Here is an 8,744-nt window from a genome sequence, read left to right on the forward strand (position 1 = left end):
AGTTTGCAATGTATATGTAGCAACAACAAAGCGTGGAGAGGATGGAAGAGGCTGAAACAAAGGCACTTCAATCGATGGTAAACAAGGTAGACCGATTTGAAGGTCGTGATGTGTCTAAGTATCTCAAGACATATGCAAAGGAGATGGAGTTGAACAAGTTCTCAGAGCAATAAGTGATAGAAAATTTTGAGTAGATTATTATTGTGGAGATAAAAACAAGGATTAGAGAGATACAACAAGCACATGTTCACAATTGGGATGATTTCAAGAAGGCATTCAAGGAGGAATACTTAATGGAATATCTAGAGCGGGTAACCAAGAGGACTTTCTTGGAGTGGGTTGCTAAATCCAATAAAGGGCTATCACCTATAGAATTGCTATGAGAGATTGAGTGTAAGTACTATCAATTATCAAACAAGGAATAACAATATCTTGAGGTTGAAAAGACTAAACTTTTCTTGTAAGTTGCTAACCCTACGCTTCAAAGAAGTCTTGAAGTACTTTTGGAAGATAAGGATGCTGAAAAAGGGCTGAAAATTGATTTGAAAGAGATGGAAAATTCTATTTCTTTGCTTGCAACAAGAGATAGAATTGAGGGGACAAGATGGTTGTGACTAGTATTGTTCTAGTTTCTACTTCAACAGAGTGAGTAATCAAGCCAATAATTGTAAGTCCCAAAGTTGAAGACTTAGTTTTGGATGAGTTGGTGAAAGGTATGCAAAAGTTGCAATTGCAGTCTTAAAGGCTTGAAGAAAAAGGACAACCCTCTATGAGAAAAGACCTCACACTTGTGGAGGTTCTATTTTGAGATGCATATGGTGTCATTATGATAATACTGATCACTTTTGGAAGGATTGTTATGTTAGAATATCAAGCTCCCATTACTCTTCAGTCAGTCTATCTTTATGTGTGTGATCGACATCAGCTAGATATAGTTGTACACGTGTGTGACATTTAATAAGTCAGTGTAGTCAGTGACTTAACCACAGTTAGTCTTGGTTAGTCATACCTATGTGTTAAGTCTCTTTCCGTTTTGTGTGATGGAAGAATAACAACAATGAGCTGAGGCTCATCTTCCGCTTCACTCTGTCTCTCTCCCTCTCTTCCAACATGGTATCAGAGCTTGAGTGCCTAAAGCATGAAGCCTTGGTAGTGGCCATTTGACATCAACACATCAAATTTGAAGAAAACGTCATCAAAGGAGACTGTGCATGTAGCCCATTTTTTTGCAGAAGCTATATCTTACTACACAAATGGTTTTTGGAGAATCTTGACCGTTTCGATGTGGTCTACAACTTTGCAGAAGAATTTTTTTTCAAATTCCTCACAAATTTTGAGATATTCAGCACAAACCTGTGCAGATTGGCTGTTTACTGCAGTAAACATCAGGTGATTCCAGGGCACTGGTGGCTTTCATCCTAATAATGTATATGCCCTTATTATCATGCATTTGAGCATGATATTGGAGTGTTAAATGCTCAGTTTTGGAGCTTATTTGTAGGTTGGAAACAGTGAACTGGATGCTATCTTGAATTTGGAAACAATATACCTACAGGGTTGAAGTATATGTGATGCTTATTTGCTACTGACAAATGCTTGGATCATACCACTTGAGTGGTAGATGCTTTTTGGGATATTGTGAGTCTCTTTCATTTAGTATGATGGATGAATAATGGAAGAAGAACAAGAATGAGATAAGGCTCATCTTCCGCTCCACTCTGTCTCTCTCCCTCTCTTTCAATATGGTATTAGAGCTTGAATGCCTGAAGCCTGAAGGCTTGGTAGTGGGCATTTGACATCAAGACATTAGATCTAAAGAAAATGTCATCAAAGGAGACTATGCCTGTAGTCCATTTTTTTGCAGAAGCTATATCTTGCTACAAAAATGGTTTTTGGACAAACGGCCCGGGACTCTTGACCATTTCGATGTGGTCTACAACTTTGTAGAAGAATTTTTTTTTCAAATTCCTCACAGATTTTGAGATATTCAGCACAGACCTATGCAGACCGGCTGTTTACTACAGTAAACAACAGGTGATTCTAGGGCACTGGTGGCTTTCATCCTAATAATGTATATACCCTTATTATCATGAATTTGAGCATGATATTGGAGTGTTAAATGCTCAGTTTTGGAGCTTATTTACAGGCTAGAAATAGTGAACTGGATGCCATCTTGAATTTGGAAATAAGATACCTATAGGGTTGAAGCATCTGTGATGCTTATGCTTATTTGCTACTGACAAATGCTTGGATCATACCACTTGAGTGGTAGATGCTTTTTGGGATATTGTGAGTGTTGAAAGTCCAAAGTTTGGACTGATTTGGTGCTGGTTATACTAGGTTATTGACTAGTTATTGTCTGCATGAAGGATACCTATCATCTTCACTTGACATACATGCAATATATTTTGATTGGTTGGACATCTATCAACTCGTGCATAGAGTGGCAACTGAATGAGATGTTTTGGGGCTGTTTTGAGGTCTCCCGTAGTCGTGGCTTTTCCAGTTACTTGGGAGAGCTTATGCTTTGGGGCCATTTTGGAGTTGAAAGTGACCTTCACTTCCTTCGAAGGACTCCTTGGTGTCGGAGTTCCTTGCGCTCGCCTTGCGGTCTTTGGAGGCAGTTGATGGAGTGACTACGGGACTTGCAGTGAGGAGAAGCAGTACTCAGGCCTTTGCCCAATAAGGGAGTTATTCTTGAACCACTTCTCTCCCTCTCTTACTCTTGTTAGAATATCAAGCTCATGTTACTCTTCAGTCAGTCTATCTTTATTTGTGTGACCGACATTAGCTGGATACAGCTATATATGTGTGTGACATTCAATAAATTGGTGTAGTCAGTGACTTAACCATAGTTAGTCTTGGTTAGTGATACCTACGTGTGTAAGTCTCTTTTATTTACTATGATGGATGAATAATGGAAAAAGAACAAGAATGAGCTAAGGCTCATCTTCCGCTCCACTCTGTCTCTCTCCCTCTCTTTCAATATGGTATCAAAGCTTGAACACCCGAAGCCTGAAGGCTTGGTAGTGGGAATTTGACATCAAGACATTAGATCTGAAGAAAACGTCATCAAAGGAGATTGTGCCTGCAGTCCATTTTTTTGCAGAAGCTATATCTTGCTAGAAAAATGGTTTTTGGAGAAACGGCCTGGAATTCCTGACCATTTCGATGTGATCACAACAGACCTATGCAGATTGGCTGTTTACTGCAGTAAATAATAGGTGATTCCAAGGCATTGGTGGCTTTCATCCTAATAATGTATATACCCTTATTATCATGCATTTGAGCATGATATTGGAGGGTTAAATGCTCAATTTTGGAGCTTATTTGTAGGCTGGAAACACTGAACTCGATGCTATCTTGAATTTGGAAATAATATACCTATAGGGTTAAAGTATATGTGATGCTTATTTGCTACTAACAAATGCTTGGATCATACCACTTGAGTGGTAGATGCTTTTTGGGATATTGTGAGTGTTGAAAGTCCAAAGTTTGGACTGGTTTGGTGCTGGTTATACTAGGGTATTGATTGGTTATTGTCTGGAGGAAGGATACCTATCATCTTCACTTGACATACAGGCAATATATTCTAACCGGTTGGGACATGTATCAACTCTTGCATAGAGTGGCAACTGAATGAGATGTTTTGGGGCTGTTTTGAGGTCTGAATACTCTTGTTTTGACATAGAAAATACTACTCATTATTGTAATATTTTTGCGCGAAATATTAATGACCCTAGACCCTGCACATCCTGCGCAAGAGGAATTTCGAGTGGTCTCCTACACGAAAAAACCTTGGGCTAAGTGCTCCACACTCGCGCATTAATAAACTCTAGCCCGCGTTGGGCATAAGAGACCGTGGCTAAAAACTCGTAGTTCACCGCGGGAACACCCCTCCAAGGGGAAAAGGGATAATGGATAATTTTTGCAAATTTTTTAATGAATAAACTCCCTCCCCTTCAGTCGTTGCATGGTTGGAGAGGGAGTATGTGTGGGAGTTGAGAACCCTAGGGCCAAAGCGTTATCGGCCTAGTAGGGTTAAGGTTAGGATGGGCCAAGAGGACTCCCAAGCCCTTATCTTGATCAAAGGTATTCTTGATCAAGAAAGACCGTACGAAGAAAGATATAATCCCACAAGTCAGATACTGACACAAGCTGCAATGCCATACAATTTTGTGTCTAAATCACAAAATAGTATTCCCACTCCTTAGAAGAAGTTTGGCGAGTTCTAAGTATAAGTCTAATTTTCTAGAGGATGAGTAGTCATCCTACTACATCACTCTTCCTTGGGAGATGATTTGCCAAGCTAGGGCAGTTACGAATTGCCAAGAAAGCAATTGACCAACCAAGTTAGGACAACGAGGGTTGTCCAGGATTTATTGACTAAGACATAAGGACACCTAAGGTAGTGACAATTTGGGTCAACAGGGTGTAAACCCTAACCCAGGAAAAAAGGGTAAACAAGCAACTCAGCTTACGAAACCCTTGGGATCTTGCCAAGCCGTGATTGATCCCGGATCAAATGCTGGATGTATTTGGAGAGAAGGATTCACACCTTAGCAGTTGGCCGTACAAACGACCACTGGAATGTTCTTGATTGTACACTTAGGAGCACTATCTGTACTTCTTTGATCAAGGAACTAATGCTGGAAAAATAATTAATTCTTCAGGTTGAAAGCCTAGAGGGAGAGCTAGAATCAGTTACCTCCGACTGTCTTCCTGACCCTATTCAAGGGGGTTGTTAGCCGCACTGGGTATGTGGACTGAACCCACTGCAAGAGGTCTCTTCGTGGGTACTACTTGGAGCAGGAGGACGCCTGGGTGCCAGTGGGGGCTCTGGCCATAAATCCCTTGTCTTCGGATCCTGCACAAGAGGCCGACGTGACTGGAGATGGGATCTTGAGGCCCGCATACTAGTCTACGGGCGGAACGTGGAATAGAGATCCCTGAGGATTGCTGAAATAGCCTTCGGGCGGACTATATGATGTATTCCAAAGACTGATAAATAAAGATCAAATGTTGAAAAGGAACTTGCTTGACATTGTTTTTCTATGTCAGTGCCTAAGTTACATGAAGGAACTAGTGTGTAATTGTTAATTAAGGAAGTTGTTTTTGCTTGTCAAATTAAATGTGGTAGGTAATTAGATAACTAAAGCAACCCCAACACAATATTAGTGAGTTTGGGAATCTCCCAATTCCCATTTTTTGAATACTAAAAAGGTGGCATCCAAATAACATGGCCATAAGTTTCTCAAAACTATATGATGTGACCTATCATTGGAAAGCACTTGAAAAATGGAATCTATTGAGCTATAGAGCACTCAATTTGGAGTTATAGTGTTCAAGTTATGACAAATCCAAATATTTGACCATGTGTCCCAAACTTATGGAAAATTCCCATATTCCCCAATATGGTGTTCTCGAGGAAAGTGCGGTGGATGTGACCGTGGGTCCGTCCTAGGGAAGGGTGGTCCCAGTTGGCTGGGAACTTTTTTCAAAGGATTTGACAGTGAGGCAACAATGACTCAGAATCAATAAAAGCTAGAGTCTTGATTTATGCTGTTTTAGGGGAACGGAATGGGACTATGCCTTACGGGCAGAAAGGTCGAGCTTCGCATCCCTCTCATTTCCCATTCTCCTTGAACCAAGTGCAGTATAAATCCGCTTTGACCCTGATGTTTCTACACAAAGTAGTTCATCTAGGGCTCGACGCTAGCTACCTTCTAGGAACTTGACCATTAGGAAAACCCTGATTCAGGTCGGTCCTAAGTGGGAATGGCTGGAATGCTTCCGCTTCGTGGCAGACTCAGGAAAACCTAGATCGCAAACCCCGTGACATTCCTTGGGAGTGCCGGCAATGCTTTCTAGACTCTCTTCCCGCCGATGGGCTACTAAGACGTGTCCTACAAGTGGACAGGGGGACACATTCGAGTTGATATTAGAGCAAACCAATGGAATCTAATATTTACAAGGGAACTTAATGAGGGGAAGTAGAGCAACGTTGCCATTAAGAACATTTCCTTACTTACGTGTCAATGCTGGCCTGCAGAGTCGTGAAGCATGGAACAAATTATTGGTGTTCCAAATTATGTTTATGACTGCAATGCATGCTTTGGATTATTGACGGAGGCTAGGTATGATGAATATCCTAGACCGCATCTACAATCCTTCACCCCTGTACATGGAACATAGATGGATGGGTGAATCAGGAATTTATTACATAGCTACCCACTGACTTGCGTACCTTCGGACCAACTTGAAGAGAATCAAGTGGATGGAGGACTTAAAGATCGTGAAGTTGTTTATCTTTGTCGAGGCTCACGCAAATGCAACCCTACATGTCGGCGGTTGAAAGGTCAAGCAGAACAAGTACGTGTACGAGGAAGTGACTCGAATAATCCCTGTCGACAGAATCAAGGTGTTGGGACATTATGAGAAGAATGGGTATCAAAGGAAAGGATACCCTAAGCTTCCTATAACCTATCGATTCGTGAAAATCCATGACCCTAATCCATATTATTACTCAGTTCCTGTAGCTGAATGTAACACAATCTTATTCTCCCCAAATTGATGTGCCAATCAGCTTGTTCTACCTTCCCAAAGTAAATGTACTTGAAAAGGCTATGCCCATATGAATGAATAAGATTTTTCTTATCAATGACTGTCTTGGCTGTAAGTGTTGGTAAAGGAGTTAAGTGATTAAGTCACTTGGCTAAAAGCTGAACTGGGCATATTAATGTAATGTGAGAATCGTTTAGCAAGTAATTAACGTAAATAATCTTTGGGTGAAAATGGTACATGGGATTTGGTACAGTTGCCTGAGGGCAAAACACCTATTGGATGCAAGTGGGTGTATAAGGTAAAATGTAAATCAGATGGATCATTGGAAAGATATAAGGCCAGGCTGGTTGCAAAAGGGTATGCGCAGTAGTATGTCTTGATTATGAGGAGACTTTCAGCCTTGTAGCGAAGATGGCTACAGTTAGAACTATGATTGCTTTGGCAGCAGCTAGAGGCTGGAAACTATGGCAGATGGACGTAAAGAATGCATTTCTCAATGGAGAATTACAAGAAGAGGTTTACATGGAATAGCCTGAAGGCTATGTACATCCAGAATTTCCAGCACATGTATGTCGGCTGAAAAAGGTACTATATAGGCTGAAACAGGCACCCATAGCATGGAATGCTCGTATAAGCACTTATTTGCAGCAACATGGTTTTTGATTGGGTAATGCTGAGATCATAGTCTGTTTGTGAAGAGGACAGATAGTGGCTATGTTTTCCTAGTTGTCTACGTTGATGACTTAATCATTACAGGAGATGATGAAAATGGGATTGCTGAAATAAAGACATGTTTACAGGCTGAGTTTAGGGTCAAGGACCTTGGAGAGCTGAAATATTTTTTGGGGATAAAGGTTGTCTCTACACCTCAAGGCATATGGCTGCTACAGAAGCATTATGCTCATGACATGTCACAGAAATATGGTATGGCTGATTGCAAGCCTATGGATATGCCTTTGGAGCAGAATGTCAAGCTGCAGATTGATGTTGGGACAGAGATTGAGAATGTTACTATGTACAGACAGATGGTAGGCAGCTTGATCTATCTCACGATCACTAGACCTGACTTGAGTTATGCTATGGGGCTGATCAGTGAGTTCATGCAGAAGCCTCGCAAACCACACTTGGATGCAGTCAGGAGAATTCTGAGATATGTAAACAGTACCACAAAACGTGGGCTGTTTTATGCATATGGGAAACCCCTTGACTTGATGGGGTACACTGATGCTGATTGGGCTTGTTGCATGTATGATAGGAGGTCAACCAGCGGCTATGCATTTGGATTGGGTAGTAGCATGATCAGTTGGCAGAGTAAGAAGTAGCCTACAGTTGCATTGTCTAGTACAAAAGCAGAGTATCGTGGTGCAGCCTTAGCGGCATGTGAAGCTAAGTGGTTACAAAAGTTGCTGAATGACTTGGGAGTACACTTGGACAGCAAAGTCAAGTTGTACTGTGACAATTTGAGCAGTGTTATGTTAGCAAGCAATCCTGTTTATCATGCAAGATCAAAACACATTGAGGTTCACTACCATTTCATCAGGGAAATGGTTTTAGCATATCAGATTGACTTGGAGCATGCGAAGACTGAAGATCAGGTAGCAGACATCTTTACCAAATTACTTGGTAATGATAAGTTCATTCACTTTAGACAACTACTTGGAGTGATGCAGATGATTTGAGTTTTGTTTTTGAGCTTGAGGGGGAGTGTTAGAAATCAGGCTCACCGTCAGTGTGTCTTTATCTATGACTGACATCTATGACAGCTAGTGTGTGCAGCTGTCTACATGTGACTACATTAAATAAGTCGGGTTAGTAGTCGGTTAGTGACCTGACTAGAGTTAGTCTGTCTAGTCTACACTTACACTAGGTCACTTTATCTTTGTATTGTGTGTGCTTTTCAGTTTAGAGTGTAGAACATGAAGGAATGACCTTGAGAGCCTGAAGGCTCAAGAAAATGGAGTTTCCCTGTCTCTCTCTCTCTCAACTTTGAACAAGGCCAAGGTTTTTTTTTGTTGCGGGAGGTTACTTTGAATCGTTTTTGCGCGAGATTTAGGGTCTTCAATATTTTGTTGTGGAAATATTACAGTTAGAGGGGAGACAAGGAGGCAAAGGGATAGAGCAAGAGTTGAGAGTAGTGTGCTCTCAATGTGTCTTCATTCTCCCATTATTATTCATCTATG

The sequence above is a fragment of the Lygodium microphyllum genome, chromosome 21 (assembly GCF_053477565.2).
Source record: "Lygodium microphyllum isolate KBCC chromosome 21, Lygodium_microphyllum_v1.1.10, whole genome shotgun sequence".
Classification (NCBI taxonomy): Eukaryota; Viridiplantae; Streptophyta; class Polypodiopsida; order Schizaeales; family Lygodiaceae; genus Lygodium; species Lygodium microphyllum.